This window comes from Chiloscyllium punctatum, chromosome 20 (genome assembly GCF_047496795.1).
Source record: "Chiloscyllium punctatum isolate Juve2018m chromosome 20, sChiPun1.3, whole genome shotgun sequence".
Taxonomy (NCBI): Eukaryota; Metazoa; Chordata; class Chondrichthyes; order Orectolobiformes; family Hemiscylliidae; genus Chiloscyllium; species Chiloscyllium punctatum.
In genome coordinates, this window is record NC_092758.1 from 5,054,762 (window position 1) to 5,073,655 (window position 18,894).

Sequence of the window (18,894 nt, forward strand, 5' to 3'; positions counted from 1 at the left end):
GAGAACTAGCCATTTGGATACAGAACTGGCTCAAAGGTAGAAGACAGAGGGTGGCGGTGGAAGGTTGTTTTTCAGACTGGAGGCCTGTGACCAGTGGAGTGCCACAAAGATCAGTGCTGGGTCCTCTACTTTTTGTCATTTACATAAATGATTTGGATGCGGGCATAAGAGGTACAGTTAGTAAGTTTGCAGATGACACCAAAATTGGAGGTGTAGTGGACAGCGAAGAGGGTTACCTCAGATTACAACAGGATCTTGACCAGATGGGCCAATGGGCTGAGAAGTGGCAGATGGAGTTTAATTCAGATAAATGCGAGGTGCTGCATTTTGGGAAAACAAATCTTAGCAGGACTTATACACTTAATGGTAAGGTCCGAGGGAGTGTTGCTGAACAAAGAGACCTTGGAGTGCAGGTTCATAGCTCCTTGAAAGTGGAGTCGCAGGTAGATAGGATAGTGAGGAAGGTGTTTGGTATACTTTTCTTTGTTGGTCAGCGTATTGAGTACAGGAGTTGGGAGGTCATGTTGCGGCTATATAAGACATTGGTTAGGTCACTGTTGGAATATTGTGTGCAATCCTGGTTTCCTTCTTATTGGAAAGATGTTGTGAAACTTGAAAGGGTTCAGAAAAGATTTACAAGGATGTTGCCAGGGTTGAAGGATCTGAACTACAGGGAGAGGCTGAACAGGCTGGGCTGTTTTCCCTGGAGCGTTGGAGGCTGAGGGGTGACCTTATAGAGGTTTACAAAATTATGAAGGGCATGGATAGGATAAATAGGCAAAGTCTTTTCCCTGGGGTTGGGGAGTCCAGAACTAGAGGGCATAGGTTTAGGGTGAGAGGGGAAAGATATAATAGAGACCTAAGGGGCAACGTTTTCATGCAGAGGGTGGTACGTGTATGGAATGAGCTGCCAGAGGAAGTGGTGGAGGCTGGTACAATTGCAATATTTAAGAGGCATTTGGATGGGTATATGAATAGGAAGAGTTTGGAGGGATATGGGCCGGATGATGGCAGGTGGGACTAGATTGGGTTGCGATATCTGATCGGCATGGACGGGTTGGATTGAAGGGTCTGTTTCCATGCTGTACATCTCTATGACTCTCTGACTCTATATGGCTAGTGGTGGTTTATCCTGAGGGTCACCATATCTCAGGTTATGGGAAGAGTTTCATAACAGGAGTCTTTCATGGTAACCACAGCTGGTGTGGGGATTGATCCCACACCGTTGGCATCACACTTGCTTTGCAAACCAACTGTCCAGCCAACTGAGCTAAACTTACCCCAAAAAGACACAGCATGAATGAAATGTCCATCTACTTTAGGTGATACTTTTGAGAGTAGATGCAAGGAAATTGGACTTTGGTTTCACATACCCTACCGCACTCAATGTCAGTCAACACAATACATTCTGGCTCAACGACATTTCAACTCAAAGATCCAGGAGCTGCCAGCCTTCAGACTTTCAGGGAATGGCAACACATGCTGGTTACACAATCAAAGAATCCCTACAATGTGGAAAAAGGTACTTCAGCCCATCAAGTCCAAACCAACCCTCTGAACAGCACCCCACCCAGACCCAGCCCCCTCCCCACCCTCGGCCCATAACCCTGCATTTCCCATGTCTAATCCAACTCGCCTGCACATCCCTGGACACTAAAGACAATTTAGCATGGCCAATTCACCTAACCTGCACATCTTTGGACTGTGGAGGGAAACCAGGGCACCCGGAGGAAACCCATGCAGACACTGGGAGGACATGCAAACTCCATACATACTGGAATCGAACACAGGTCCCTGGTGCTGTAACACAGCAGTGCTAACTGCGTCACCATGCCATCCCATCTCTCCTCATGATATACATAAGCTAGTGACATTTTCTTCCTCAACAGCACAATTATATAGAGCTCTTCTGCTTATTATCACATCACTGTTTGTAGGAGTTTGCGATGCGAATGAACCTTACAAGGTTATTTGGAAGCATGTGGTCACGAGCTGCCTGTTGTTTATACGGTTCAGTAAATGAGATGCATCAATCACAGAAAGACAGCAATTAGAAAGAGAAAAGAAATACCCTTTTTATACCGCCTTATCAGATTCTTGGAGCATGCAGTGAATTAGTTTGTAGGGCAGTGAGTGGATAAACAAGGCAGTTAGTTTAGCAACAGCAAGATCCCACAATCCACAATGAGATTGTATTGTATTGAGGTGGTTGGTCCATCGGTGGGAGAATGTTTGAGCTGGACCATCAAAGAAAACATTGAAGCCAACAGTCCTCTCTGGGCTGTATGTGTTTCCCTTAAGTTTAAGAACATTGAAATATTGGAGATAAAAATATGAGTAGGCCATTCAACCCCTTGAACCTGCTTCCCCATTCAATATGATCATGGCTGATCATTGAGTTTAATACCCTAATCCTGCTGTCACCCCATATCCCCTAATCTGTTTAGCCAAAAGAGCTATATCCACCTCCTTCTTGAAAATAAAAATATGATGCTCTACCAACATACAGTCATAGAGTCATAGAGATGTACAGCACGGAAACAGACCCTTCAGTCCAACCCGTCCATGCCAACCAGATATCCCAAACCAATCTAGTCCCACCTGCCAGCACCCGGCCCATATCCCTCCAAACCCTTCCTATTCACATACCCATCCAGATGCCACTTAAATGTAGCAACTGTACCAGCCTCCACCACTTCTTCTGGCAGCTCATTCCACACACACAGCATCCTCTGTGTGAAAAAGTTGCATATATTCGAGAAGTTTCTATTTTTTCATGTTGTTGGTTTACAAGTCAATCTAATATAATCAAAAATCCATCAATGGGACACAAAAAACATTCAGTCTTAGCCAAGTCTCAAAAACTGTTATAAAAGCAACAATCACCAGGACTACAGAAACACTCAAAAGTTAATTTTTAGCTTCCAACACACAGGAAGCCCATCGGCTACTAACGCAGAAGCCAAAATCCCAAATCTACAATAAATATACTAAAACTGACATCTATAAATATCCCACAGATTACATAAATATATCTTCAGGTTACAATAATTTCTATCTGGTATCCCATCCGAGACAAAGACAAGAAGTAAATTGACATACCAATATTTGGCAATGAATACAAGGAGACAAAAAAATGAGGAACAGTTTTTACCCTTTCAGTGTCATGGAAAACATCAATGTCATCGCACCATCTAAAGTGATTGTGAAAATCTCAAACTATCTGTCCTTAGAAAACTGGTGATAATTCAATGTTGGTTAAGATTGGCTCAGTAGATTTGTAATCCCTACAAATTATAAGATACCTCTAATTGAAGGCTTCACATTGAGAATTTCCTCCATCATGTTGTGTGGCACTATCAGACTTCAAACAGATCCAGCGACTGTAGGTCATCAGCAGCAGCAGCAGAATTGTTCTCCAGCACAATCTGTAACCTCATGGCCCAGCATATCCCCCACTCAACCGTTCACATGAAGTCAGGGGATCAACCCTGGTTCAAAGGAGAGTGCAGGAGGGCATGCCAGGAGCAGCACCAGACACAGCTGGAGGTGAGGTGTCAGCCTGGTGAAGCAACCAAACAGGATTACTTACATTCTGGATTAGTGGTGCTGGAAGAGCACAACAGTTCAGGCAGCATCCAAGTAGCTCCGAAATCGAAGTATCGGGCAAAAGCCCTTCATCAGGAATAAAGGCAGTGAGCCTGAAGCATGGAGAGATAAGCTAGAGGAGGGTGGGGGTGGGGAGAAAGCAGCATAGAGTACAATGGGTGAGTGGGGGAGGGGATGAAGGTGATAGGTCAAGGAGGAGAGGGTGGAGTGGATAGGTGAAAAAGAAGATAGGCAGGTAGGACAAGTCGGGACAAGTTATGGGGACAGTTACTGAGCTGGAAGTTTGAAACTAGGATGAGGTGAGGGAAGGGGAAATGAGGAAACTGTAGAAGTCCACATTGTTGTCCTGGGGTTGAAGTGTTCCGAGGCGGAAGATGAGGCGTTCTTCCTCCAGGCATCTGGTGGTGAGGGATTGACGGTGAAGGAGGCCCAGGACCTCTATATCCTCGGCAGAGTGGGAGGGGGAGTTGAAATGTTGGGCCACGGGGCGGTTTGGTTGATTGGTGCGGGTGTCCCGGAGATGTTCCCTAAAGCGCTCTGCTCGGAGGCGCCTCGTCTCCCCAATGTAGAGGAGACCACATCGGGAGCAACAGATACAATAAATGATATTAGTGGATGTGCAAGTAAAACTTTGATGGATGTGGAAGGCTCCTTTAGGGCCTTGGATAGAGGTGAGGGAGGAGGTGTGGGCGCAGGTTTTACAGTTCCTGCAGTGGCAGGGGAAAGTGCCAGGATTGGAGGGTGGGTGTTTGGGGGCGTGGACCTGACCAGGTAGTCGCAGAGGGAACGGTCTTTGCGGAATGCGGAAAGGGGTGGGGAGGGAAGTATATCCCTGGTAGTGGGGTCTGTTTGGAGGTGGCGGAAATGTCGGCGGATGATTTGGTTTATGCGAAGGTTGGTAGTGTAGAAGGTGAGCACCAGGGGCGTTCTGTCCTTGTTACGGTTGGAGGGGTGGGGTCTGAGGGCGGAGGGGCAGGATGTGGACGAGATGCTTTGGAGGGCATCTTTAACCATGTGGGAAGGGAAATTGCGGTCTCTAAAGAAGGAGGCCATCTGGTGTGTTCTGTGGTGGAACTGGTCCTCCTGGGAGCAGATCCGGTGGAGGCGGAGGAATTGGGAATACGGGATGGCATTTTTGCAAGAGGTAGGGTGGGAAGAGGTGTAATCCAGGTAGCTATGGGAATCGGTGGGTTTGTAAAAAATGTCAGTGTCAAGTCGGTCGTCACTAATGGAGTTGGAGAGGTCCAGGAAGGGGAGGGAGGTGTCAGAGATGGTTCAGGTAAATTTAAGGTCAGGGTAGAATGTGTTGGTGAAGTTGATGAATTGCTCAACCTCCTCGCGGGAACACGAGGTGGCGCCAATGCAGTCATCAATGTAGCGGAGGAAGAGGTGGGGAGTGGTGCCGGTGTAATTACGGAAGATCAATTGCTTTACGTAGCCAACAAAGAGACAGGCATAGCTGGGGCCTATACATGTGCCCATGGCTACGCCTTTGGTCTGGAGGAAGTGGGAGGATTCAAAGGAGAAATTGTTAAGGGTGAGGACCAGTTCGGCCAAACGAATGAGAGTGTCGGTGGAAGGGTACTGTTGGGGACATCTGGAGAGGAAAAAACGGAGGGCTTGGAGGCCCTGGTCATGGCGGATGGAGGTGTAGAGGGATTGGATATCTATGGTGAAGATGAGGCGTTGGGGGCCGGGGAAAACGGAAGTCTTGGAGGATGTGGAGGGCATGGATGGTGTCTCGAACGTATGTTGGGAGTTCCTGGACTAGGGGGGATAGGACAGTGTCGAGGTAGGTAGAGATGAGTTCAGTGGGGCAGGAGCATGCTGAGACAATGGGTCGGCCAGGGTGGTCAGGCTTGTGGATCTTGGGAAGGAGGTAGAACCGGGCAGTGCGGGGTTCCCGGACTATGAGGTTGGAAGCTGTGGGTGGGAGATCTCCTGAGGTGATGAGGTTCTGTGTGGTCTGGGAGATGATGGTTTGGTGATGGGGGGTGGGGTCATGTACGAGGGGGCAGTAGGAAGAGGTGTCCTCGAGTTGACATTTGGCTTCAGCGGTGTAGAGGTCAGTGCGCCAGACTACCACTGCGCCCCCTTTATCCGCTGGCTTGATGGTGAGGTTGGGATTGGAGCAGAGGGATTGGAGGGCTGCGCGTTGTGAGGGTGAGAGGTTGGAGTGGGAGAGGGCGGTAGACAGGTTGAGGCGGTTAATGTCCCGGCAGCATTTGGAAATGAAGAGGTCGAGGGCAGGTAATAGGCCAGCGCGGGGTGTCCAGGTGGATCCAGGATTACTTACATGCCAGACAGCATTAACAGTGAGTAATAGAAAGAGCTAAATGATCCCACAACCCACAGATCCGATCTAAGCTCTGCAGTCCTGCCACATCTAGTCATGAATTGCAGTGGACAATTAAACAATCCACTGGAGGAGTAGACTCCACAAATATCCCCATCCTCAATGATGGCAAAGCCCAGAACATCAATGAAAAATAGATTGGAAGAAAGGTGGGACACTCAGCAACAGAGAGGCAAGTGCGAAGCTGGAAGGAGATACAGTAATCAGAAATAGTAAATTGAAGAGACAGGTCAGGCTGGAACATGACAGGGAGCAAAGAATACCTGCTGAATTAAATTGCATTTATTTCAATGCAAGATGTCTGCCTGGTATGGCTGATGAATTCAGGACATGGATAGGTACATAGGACTGGGATATTATTGCCATTACAGAAATATGGCTAAGGGAGGGACAGGACTGGCAGCTTAATGTACCAGGGTACAGGTGCTTTTGGCAGGGCGGAGGTGGTACAAGGAAGGGAAGGGGAGTTGCATTTCTGATTCGGGCAAGTATCACAACACTGGTCAGCAATGAAATAACTGAAGTATCATCCAGTAAAGCTTTGTGGGTAGAGCTAAGAAATAAGAAAAGGACATTATTGTGGTCGTACTATAGGACCCCACATAGTCGATGGAAATTAGAGAAAAAAAATTATGCAGGGAAATTGGGGAGACTTGCAGGAGCAACATGGTTATCGTAGTAGGGGATTTTAATTTTTCTAACATGGACTGGAGCTGCCAAAGTGTTAAGGGTTTCGATGGGGTGGAATTTGTTCAGTGTGTTCAGGAAAGGTTCCTCAAGCGGTACATAGAGGGTCATACCCAGGAAGGGGCAAAACTCGACCCACTCTTGGGAAATAGGGCAGGACGGGTGACAGAGGTGACAGTGGGGGAGCACTTTGGGACCACTGACCAGAGCTCTATTAATTTTAAAATAGTTATGGAGAGGGACAAAACTGGTCCACATGTTTAAGCTCTAAACTGGGACAAGGCAAATTTTGATAGAATTAAACAGGAGATTGCGGGGACTGATTGGGGTATTTGTTTGCAGTCAAAGTGACCTCTGGCAAGTGGGAGGCATTTAAAAGTGAGGTGGCTAGGATTCAAGGTCGAAATGTTCCTGTAAGGGTGAAGGCCAAGGTTGGCAAGAATAGGGAACCCTGGACAACAAAAGATATTGAGGCTTTGATCAGAAGAAAGAAGGAGATGCAGCTGGGATCAAGGGAATCCCTGGAGTATATAGGGATTACTGAAGAAGGATTACTGGTGGGCGGCACGGTGGCACAGTGGTTAGCACTGCTGCCTCACAGCGCCAGAGACACGGGTTCAATTCCCGCCTCAGGCGACTGACTGTGTGGAGTTTGCACGTTCTCCCCGTGTCTGTGTGGGTTTCCTCCGGGTGCTCCGGTTTCCTCCCACAGTCCAAAGATGTGCTGGTCAGGTGAATTGGCCATGCTAAATTGCATGTAGTGTTAGGTAAGGGGTAGATGTAGGGGTATGGGTGGGTTGCACTTCGGCGGGGCGGTGTGGACTTGTTGGGCCGAATCTAATCATGAGAAATTAGGAGGATGGAAAGAGGACACAAGATAACCTTGATTGAGAAGATTAGGGTAATCCAAAGAGGTTCTTTAAGTAATAAATCAAATCAAATAAAAACTAAAAGAACTGCGGATGCTGTAAATCTGAAACGAAAACAGAAATTTTGGAAAAGCTCAACAGGTTTTACAGCATCTGTGACGAGATATCAGAGTTTTGGACCTGAAACGTTAACTCTGAATTCTCTTCTCAAATGTTGCCAGACCTGCTGAGCTTTTCCAGCAATTTCCACTTTTAAATCAAACCAAATCTGCTGTTCTTACCCGGACGGCCCTGCGTGTGGCTCCAGCCTGACAGGAGTGTGCTTCACTTTTTAAACTGACACCTGGAATGACCCAGCGAGCCATTCTGTTCCAGAGCAATTTGAGATGCATAACAAATGCTGGCATTGCAAGAATGGAGCTGCGAGGCAGGGCACAAGGAAGAGACAAACAGACGTGGGCAAGGAATTCCTGGGTTTAGGGAGTAGCTGTTTGAAGGAACAAGTACCAATATCGGAGAGAGTGAATGGAGCTATATGTGAGAGGCCGGAGATTAAGGTACTACCATCAGAGAGATATTCCTTTAAAATGAGGTAGGAAGTACAGATTATTCCACTTTAGGGATACTAGCTCCTCTTTAAATATCAAAATTGCTCTCATTTATTTGTCCAAAAGCATTGTGTTAGGCATGTAACATTAAAGGTAATTTCCATCAAAATCAATGGTTCTGCACTCTGTGCACACAATGCGCATTTAAGCACAAGATTAATAGGTCCAATTTTCCCCATTATCACCTTTGCAAATTTGCTCATCTAAATGGATGAGTTTAACACCTCATTATTCAGTACCTAACTGCCATAAATGTCGTATGTCTCAGATCTTAAGCTGTCTTAAACTGCTTTATTATTATGAATATAAAATGTCATTTTCGTCTGTTTAAAAAAAAGATTTGGCTTTCCTGTAATCAGAATTCGTACAGAGTCAATACATCAGAATAAATATCTGCAAAAGGGAGGAACATCAGTGGATTTAAATTTGTTTTAAGCGTTGAGAAAACACACTCTAATAAATAATTAATGGTTATGCACATTTCTCAGCTTTTTCCGTTCAAACAGGCAGCCCTTGCAATCATCTCTGCACACGTTACATAATAGAAAATGCATATAATTTGAACATTCTGTGGGACGCTTAGCATTCAATAGATCAATTCTCTTGGGAACAAGTTCTACAAAAACAAATCACCTTTTCACACGATTCACAGTCCTCTGAAACGGTGCTGTTTGCTGAAGAACTTTTAGGGAGGGGAGAAGTTAGAGCTGTGAATTTTTTTCCCCGCTCTCCTCTAAATCATTGCAGACTGCAAATATTATAGAATAGGACTCTAATTCTAGATGCAGGAATGAATATGGTTCCCGAAGCTGGAACTTTACCTTGTGGCACCTTTTCAATGCAGCCACGAGAAATGTAACACTTGCTCCTTCATCTCCTCTCTCCTCACTGTCCAAAGCCCCAAAATTACCTTCCAGGCGCAGCAGAACTTCACTTGCTAGTTTTAGTCAAGTCTACTGCATTTGTTCGGAGAAAGTGGGGACTGCAGATGCTGGAGATTAGAGTCAGGATTAGAGTGGTGCTGGGAAAGTACAACAGGTCAGGCAGCATCCGAAGAGCAGGAAAATCAATGATAGTGATAGTGCAGTCTCCCTTACATTGATGAGGTCAAATATAGACCAGGTGACCACCTCTGCTCTGTCTGTAGCTATGATGCTGACCTCCCAGTTGCTGGTCATTTGGAAAGCCCACCTTGCTCTCATAGGAGAAAGTGAGGACTGCAGATGCTGGGGATCAGAGCTGAAAATGTGTTGCTGGAAAAGCGCAGCAGGTCAGGCAGCATCCAAGGAGCAGGAGAATCGATGTTTCGGGCATGAGCCCTTCTTCAGGCTCATGCCCGAAACGTTGATTCTCCTGATCCTTGGATGCTGCCTGATCTGCTGCGCTTTTCCAGCAACACATTTTCACCTTGCTGTCATGTTAACATTCCTGTCTTGGGCCAGCTGCAATGTTCCAACAGAGCACAATGCAAGCTCAAGGACCAACACCTCATTTTCTGCAGAAACACAACACAGTCTCTGGGACACAATACTGACTTCCACAACTTCAGAACTGAACGTTGGCCTCAATCTTTCTCATATTCCCCACAATCTCCTGGCTCTGACTTGTTTGAGTCTTGTTGGTGTTCCCCTCAGTAGAACAGACTTATTTTCTCCTTTTTACATCTATTCCTGCATCTTTATACATCTTTTACTACCATTATCACTCCCTTACTCTTCTACTCTGGGCACACTTGCAATTTCTTCCACACATTCCTCCTTCTCATGGTGTATGCAGCATAATTTCCCAGCTCCTTCCAGTTGTGATGAGGGGTCCCTGGACTCAAAACATTCTCTCTGTGTTCCTCTTTCTAGAAATGCTGCTAGATCTGTTGAGTTGTTCCAGTACTGTCTGTTGTTCTGAAGAAGGGTCACTGGACCTGAAACATTGACTCTGATTTCTCTCCACAGATGCTGCCAGACCTACTGAGCTTTTCCAGCAATTTCGGCTTTTTGTTTCTGATTTCCAGCTCCTTCGGTTTTTTACTTGGTGTTATTATTTTGGAGAAGTTGGAGTTGTTCTCCCAAACACAGAGGATATTAAGAGGAGATTTGATAGAAGTATCAAAAGTCACAAAAGCTTGAGATTGAGTGAATAAAGAGAAAATAGGCTGGATTTTACTAGGGCAGGGTGGGGGGGGGAAGGGTGAATAGAGGTGTTGGTTGCAAATTGGAGGTGTTGGTTGCAGTTCTCATTTGCAACACAATCCCTGATTACTCCCACCTTCCCCCCACCAACACGAGATAAAAGGTCAGTTCCATGTTGCCCCATAGTGACAGCACACTGGAAACAGTCAAAACCCAAAGAGGATGCAACTTGCTAACCTCAGTGGGAAAAGTGCCAGCCTCGAGAGCTGATTAATTGGCAGCGTTCTCAGTACCCAGGAGCACCACAATTCAGTATTAGGACCACAAGCACCTGCACAAAGAGAAGTCATGCCTAACACGGTGAGTCTAGATTAGAGTGGTGCTGGAAAAGCACAGCAGGCCAGGCAGCATCTGAGGAGCAGGAAAATTGATGTTTCGGGCAAAGCCCTTCATCAGGATTGAAGGCAGGGAGCCTCCAGGGTGGAGAGATAAATGGGAGGGGGGGGTGTGGGGCTATGGAGAAGGTAGCATAGAGTACCCAGGGGTTGCAGTGAGAGAGAGACTGACTGAGATTCTTGTGGAGAGAGGAGGAGAACTTCTTCAGGTCAATGCTGGCTTTTAATGATAGGTAAGGATTTGGCATTCTGGAATTGGGTGGGTGGCGGCGAGGGGAATATGTGCATGGGATGTGAGTGGGAGCAGTGAGCTTTGAAGGCAAGGAGAAATAATGATACAGAAGTGGGGTGGTGTATTGATGTTTACAGGGCATCCCTTGATTAATCACCCCACTCCCCACCCCTTGACTGTCCTCCCCACCTCCTCAAAAAAGTGCAGTTTTAAACTTTAACTCTATGCCCAGTGTTTATGGTAGGTGAATCAAAACAGAAAGGTCTAGGGACGATCCAAATCAGAAACAAAAGCAGAAATTGCTGGAAAAACTCAGCAGGTCTTGCAGTATCTATGGAGAAAAATCAGAGTTAATGCTTCAGAAATGTTCTGAGGAAAGGTCACTAGACCTGAAATGTTAACTTTCATTTCTCTGCACAGATATTGCCAGACCTGCTGAGTTTTTCCAGCAATTTCTGTTTTTGTTTGTGAGAGCCAGGAAGTCCACTGGGAATTAATGTTTTCCCAGGAATTTTTATGAGGATTTGAACATCAGTTCAAGCAATATGTTTCTTTTTGGAATCTAATTCCAGTTAATACTTGGAATCCATCCTTGTTTGACACCTTAGGACGGTCCAACTAATTCAGGGCAGACGAAAGTGGGGACTGCAGATACAGGAGATTAGCGTCGAGAGTGTGGTGCTGGAAAAGCATAGCAGGTCAGGCAGCATCCGAGGAGCAGGAAAATTGATGTTTTGGGCAAAAGTCCTTCATCAGGAATGAAGGCGATAATTCAAGCCAAACACTGAGTTAGAGAGCTCCGAATAAATTTGTTTGCATCTAGCTTATAGTCTGTTCAATTTGATTACAGATCCTTCCAAAAAATATCCATCCTACTTTCTAAATTTAGCAAAGTCTAACCATGCCTCATGTGCATTTGATAGGCCATCTCCCTCATAACTTTTGTTCATAAATTTTAATGGAATTTCCAAACTTTCCTCACTATCAAATTCTAACCGGAGAACGCTTTCCACCCAACATTGTTTCTAGAAGGAAGTGACAGTGTCAGCTTCACACTTTTCTTTTCCTTCTTGCCAAACATACAAACCAAGTTCCCTTTATCTACTTCCTGTCCCATTGATCTTAAAATTCAGCCTCACAAAGCATCAGGGGCAAGCCATATCCTGACATTTTGACTTGGGTATCAGACTTCGTTCTCAAAAGTAACTTCAGTTACAATCTTCTGTCTGGAATCAACTCTTAGATAGTTTCTGATCTTTATGTTTCAATGACCATCCTCTCTAACCAATGACAATTCAGATCCAAGCAATAGAAACGAAGACATCGCTGTGATTTTTGAAATGATTTGGAGCTGAGGTTGGGGTTCAGGTTGTAAGTTTGCTCACTGAGCTGAAAGATTTGTTCTCAGACATTTCGTCACCATGCTTGGTAACATCATCAGTGAGCCTTTAATGAAACACACATGCTCTGTCCCACTCTCTATTTCTGTGTCTTGGTCTGTTGTGGTGGGTGATATCATGTCCAGTTCTTTTTCTGAGAGGTTGGCAAATGGGGTCCAAATCGATGTCTTTATTGTTGGAGTTCTGGTTTCAATGCCAGGCCTCTAGGAATTCCCATATGTGTCTTTGTTTAGCCAGTCCCAGGATGGATGTATTGTCCCAGTCTAACTGGTGTCTCTCTTTGTCTGTGTGTCAGTTTACCAGTGATAGTTGGTAGCTAGTTGGTGGCTAGTTGGTGTTCATGTATCCTGGTGGCTAGTTTCCTGCCAGTCTGTCCGACATAATATTTGTTGCAGTCCTTGCAGGGTATTTTGTAATTGACATTTGATTTGCTGGTTGTTGGTATAGGGTCCTTTAGGTTCACCAGTAGCTGTTTCAGTGTGTTGGTAGGTTTGATGCCAAATTAGAACAAATTAGAAGAGACCCACCATCACATAAACAACATCCTCTTGGTATACAGTTCACCAAAGGAAGACAACAATAACAGACTCCCTTTCCAAGACGTCACAGTAGAATAAAAACCAATGGAGAGCTGCAGACCAGCATCTACAGGACAGCAACACACACAGACCAGATACTCAACATTATTTAAATGAGCCACAAAAGACTGCAGCACCCAGGAACTATAAGATGCCGAAGAAAAACACCTATACAACATATTCAAGAACAATGGGTGATCGATAAACACAGCCCACTTATTCTTACACAAAAACCGAAACAAGAAGACACAACATGCCCAGAGACTCTAGTCACACTCCCATCCATTAAAGCACAGCAGGTCAGGCAGCATCTGAGGAGCAGGTGAATCGGCGTTTTGGGCATAACCCTTTCATCTAGCACCACACTCTCGACACTGACATCTAGCATCTGCAGTCCTCACTTTCTCCTACCATCCATTAAAGGCATCTCAGAGATGACAACCAGACTACTCCAGCGACCTGGCATCATAGTAGCCCACAAACCGACCAACACACTAAAACAATTCTTGTTGAGTCTAAAGGATCATGTACCAACAACAAGCAGAACAAACGTAATATTCAAAATACCTTGCAAGGGCTACGACAAATGTTATATTGGACAGACGGACAGGAAACTAGCCACCAGGATACATGTGCACCAAGTAGCCACCAAAAGACATGACCAGCTATCACTGGTATCCTTACAGACAGACGATGAGGGACACCAGTTTGACTGGGACAGTGCATCCATCCTGGGACAGGCTAAACAAAGGCACACACAGGAATTCCTGGAAGCCTGACATTCAGATCAGAACTCCATCAAGAAACAGATAGATTTGGACCTCATTTACCAACCTCTCAGAAAAAGAACCAGAAGTGATATCACCCACCACAACAGACCAAGACACAGAAATAGAAAGTGGGACTGAACATCAGCACTTCAACAAGGCTCACTGATGATGTCCACATTATATTCCATCTGCCAAGCTCTTTCTCAATGACTCAACATGTCTAAGTTGCAATGCAGCCTCTTTTGCATGCTCCTCACAACTCACATTCCCTGCTAGTGTCATGTCATCTGCAGAGACATGACATGGAATCTTGGAAGTATACCATTTGTTCCTCAGGTTCACAGCATTGATCAGCTGGCAACCAAGAACTGATCCTTTTTGATACCTCACTGGTTTCAGTGAAAAATCACACAACAACCAGGTTTATTTGGAAGCACTAGCTTTCAGAGTGCTGCTCCTTCATAAGGTAACTCGAGGGGCGGCATCATAAGATACAGAATTTATAGCAAAAGATCACAGTGTTATCTAATTAAAACGATATATTGAACAAACCTAGATTGCTGTTAAGTCTTTCATCTTTTAGAATGGGTTGCAGGTTTTGGTTCATTAACATGTAAATCCCAGAACTTCTTTTTAGTCACATTCTTGAAATAACTTAAGGATTTTATAAAAAGAGGTAATAGCTCAGATAATGTATTAAAAGTGTGAGGTTCAAGTCTGTCTGTATGCCAACCTTGAGTCAGACTGGTTCTATTTCCAAAATAGGAATTTATAAAATGTTGTATGGATTGACTGCCTGCAGGTTGTGAGCTTTCTGAGCAAAGATAGAATGTATCTGCAAATACAATTTTGCAAATGCAAATTCACCCCATAGACATATAAACCTGTTAGACTATAAACTGTTGCTGTGTGAATTTTAACTTTGTCCACCCTTGTCCAACACCGGCACCTCCAAATCATCACTGGTTTCAGCCGGCTTATCTGAAATTGACCTGTTCTTTCCTCCTCTCTATTTCCTTTCTGTTTACAAGTTCTCAATCCATGTCAGCATAGGACAATCCCATGCACTCTGATTTTGTTTGCCGAGTTTCTGTATGGACTTTCAGAACACCTTCTGAAAATCGAAATGCATCACATCCAGTTTCCACCTCACTGACTCATCTAGTATCATCCTCAAAATACGAACAAATGTGTCAAATGTGACTTCTCCTTCATTAATTTAAATTGACTCTATCCACGTAGATCAACACTCTCTAAGTGTCCAATTATCACATCCTTCAAGTATTTTCCTTCTTACTCGTGTAGGGTCTACAGTTGACAATTTTCTACACTTCCTCTCTCCTTAAATAGTATGTTTACATTTGCAACCTTCCAATCCATAGACACCTTCCCAGAATTTATGGAACTTTAAAAAAGATGAACATCAATGCATTGTCTATCTCTAAAGCCAGTTCTTTCAACAGTCTGGGATGTATACAATCAGTTCCTATTTTTCCTCGATCTCATAGCCTTCCTTCCTCTCCTTTTCTCTTTTAAAAACAGTTGCCTCTTAAGACCTGTTTGACCTGGATCATGGAACAGAACTTGACACTGAGCCACAAACAGGACATTAGGACAACTGACTATACGCTTGATCGTAAGGCTGTATTGTCAGGAGAATCAATAAATAGTGCAAGGAGAGAAACAGCAATATCAATAAGAAGCAACTGGCAAAATGTGCAGCATAAGCCATGTTTTAAATTCCAAGTTAACTTCTGCATCATACAGAAATGCTGGTGACAAAATACTCCAGTGGCCATTGCACAGCATTCCTCAGCAGATGGTGGACTGTTCGGGTTGGGAGGATATCTGATACACACATTGCACTGATGTGGTTGAGTTGTGTTCTGCAAGTTCTCAGCTGGGCAGATTGCCGGAACGGCCCATGACAGGGATGTCTCCTATATCTACAGGGGATAGCCAATAGAGATGCTGGGAAAATGGAAAAGAATGAAGGGAACATCATTGGCAATCTCAATCTGTCACCTGAATTTCCCCTTGGCGAGTTTACTGTGAGATGCAGGATGATGTTCAGACAAACTATCCAAATAAAACTTTCTTAAAGTGAATTTTGTGCTCAAGAAAATGAAGGATTTCTCTAATAAAGAGTAGACTACCTTCTGAGCTGATACATCATCAAGGACTCCCACATCACTCAATCGCAAAACTAACAAATGAAGAAGATACCATGCACTTGGTGAAGTTCCAATACAGGAAGCAGTTCTGAAGGAACTCCAGACCCATGTTATGAAAGAATGTTAGTAAAGATATAATAACAGAACATATGAGAAGCATTAATGGAAAGGTCAAAGCCAGCATTGGTTTATGAAAGGCTAATTATACTTAACAAATCTACTGGAGCTTTTTGAGGATGTAACTAGCAGAACAGTTAAGAGATAACCAGTGAATGTGGTGCTTTGGATTTTCAGAAAGCATTTAATGAAATCCCTCACAAGAGGTTATAATGGACAAACTGAAAACAAAAGGGGTAATGAGCCATATATTGGCATGGATTGACAAATGATCGACAGACAGGAAACAAAGAAAAGGAATAAATAACTCTTTTTTCTGATAGTGGACCACAAAGATTGGTACTTTGGCCTCAAGTATTCAACATGTTTATAAATGCCCTGATCAGGGAACCAAATGCAAAATTTCCAAGTTTGCTGATGGTGCAAAATTGAACGGGATTCTGAGTTGTGAGGATGATGCAAGAGTGCTTCCAGGCAATTTCAATAAGTGGAGTGAGTAGGCAAATTACTTTTATGCTTATTGAACAGGGAAATGTGACATTAATTTTGTCTTACAGAAAACGTTATTGGACATATATATGTAGGATGTCTCAATAAACATTAACTTGTTGTGGTTCTGTTCGCCGAGCTGGGAATTTGTGTTGCAGACGTTTCGTCCCCTGTCTAGGTGACATCCTCAGTGTTTGGGAGCCTCCTTTGAAGCGCTTCTGTGATCTTTCCTCCGGCATTTGTAGTGCCGGAGGAAATGCCGGAGGAAAGATCACAGAAGCACTTCACAGGAGGCTCCCAAGCACTGAGGATGTCACCTAGACAGGGGACGAAACATCTGCAACACAAATTCCCAGCTCGGCGAACAGAACCACAACAATGAGCACCCGAGCTACAAATCTTCTCACAAACTTAAAACGTTAACTTGCTTCAGTATGTCTCGGCATGTCCATGTGTCTCAGTGTATGTTGGAATGTTTTAGAGTGTGTTAGTTTATGCGTATCTGTTGATAATGTATGCTTCTGGTCTCAGAGTATGTGTGTCTGACATCAGTATATCTATGTAGCATTATATTTCGCGTGTGTACGTGTGCATGTGTGGTTGTGTGTGTGCATGGGTTTTTGGTGCTGTATCTGTATCTGCGTGAGCGTATGTATGTGTGTATGTAAGTGACAGCATTTGTGAGAGTCTGTGTGTCTCGATATATGGGTGTGAATGTGTATACTGTGTGTGAGTCACTGTGTATAAAAGTGCGTGTGAATGTGTGCACAGTGTATGTAGTGGTATGTGTAGTGTGTGTTTGAGTGTGTTGTACAGTGTGCTAATGATTTCAGATCCCAATTATTATTATCTCACTTTTTACAATCTTGGGGTTCAAGGACTAGAATCAAAGATTTATTAATTATAAATAAATGATTAATTATTTTGAACGTAATGATGGAATGTCTGTATTGTTAATACAGGAGAATATATAACAGCATGAAATCTGAAATAGCAAATTTCTTCCAAAAACTAACTATCTTACAAACCTCCATAAAGAGTTCACTTTGCATTAGTAGCTGTAATCTCCAGTTGCAAGGAATTGAATTATTTTGGTGTTTCTACTTCAGGATATTTGATATCTTTTAGCCAATACAGCAGTCCCACTGTACAGGGATTTGTGAGCGATGTATGCTTTGGTTCACACAGTTATTCCTCCCATGTGCAGTGATAATGTGAGATATTTCTCTACATTATAACAGTGACTACATTTCAAAAATACTTAATTGGCTGTTAAGTGCTTTGGGACATCCTGAGGTCATGAAAGGTGCTATATAAATGCACATTTGTCCTCTTAATGGGTAAAATGAAACAGCATGGAAATTATATCAGATAGTTACTGTGCCCAGGTAGGAGGCAATTTTGAGCTGAATTGGCTCCTCTTGCTCAAAGTTTCCTATGAGGCAATGTCTTCATAAGGCCGTTTGAACTTTGAGAAAGTGGAACAAGAAGAAGCTATTTAGCTCCTCAGGCCTGTCTGCTATCCAATATTCCACTTCCCTGCGCTTTCCCTGTAGTGATTGGATCACCGATCTATCGATCTCAGCCTTACGTATTCACAAGGACTCTGCCCCCACCGCTCTCTGTGGTAAGGAGTTCCAAAGACTCACAACCCTCTGAGAGAAGAAATCCCTCCCCATCTCAGTCTTAAATTGATGCCCCTTTATTCGGAGACTATACCCTCTGGTCCTAGACATTCCCATGAGGGGAATGTGAGGACTGCAGATGCTGGAGACCAGAGTTGAAAAATGTGGTGCTGGAAAAACACAGCAGGCCAGGCAGCATCCGAGAAGGGCTTATCTGAAGAAGGGCTTATGCCCAAAACATCGATTCTCCTGCTCCTCGGATGCTGCCTGGCCTGCTGTGTTTTTCCAGCACCACATTTTTCAAACTCCCATGAGGGGAAACATCCTCTCAGCATTGACCCTGTCAGAATCCTAAATGTTTAGATTAAATCACCTCTCACTCTTCTAAATTTCAGTGTGTAGTCTCAACCTGTTTAGTCTTTGCTCATTAAGACAATCCCTTCATACTGGAGATCATCCTAGTGAACCGTCTTTGAACTACTTCCACTCAAATGACATCTTTCCTTGAATAACGGAACCAAACCAGCACTCCAGGTGTTTTCTCACAGCACCTTGTATAGTTCCTCACTCTTTGTATTCTAACACACCATTTAAAAAGAGCCAACACTTTAATATCAGGAGGGAAATCAAGGTTCACAGAAAAATATGCAGGAAAGTTGGCATGTGGAATGCAGGGGTCAAGAGCATGGTGCTGGAAAATCACAGCAAGTCAGGCAGCATCTGAGGGGCAGGAGAGTCGACATTTCGGACAAAAGCCCTTCTGCGTGGAATGTTGGATCTGCTGTAACCCTATGGAATGATGGGACAGAGTTGAAGGGCTGAATGGCCTACTCCTGTTCCTCGCTCTTATGATCGTATG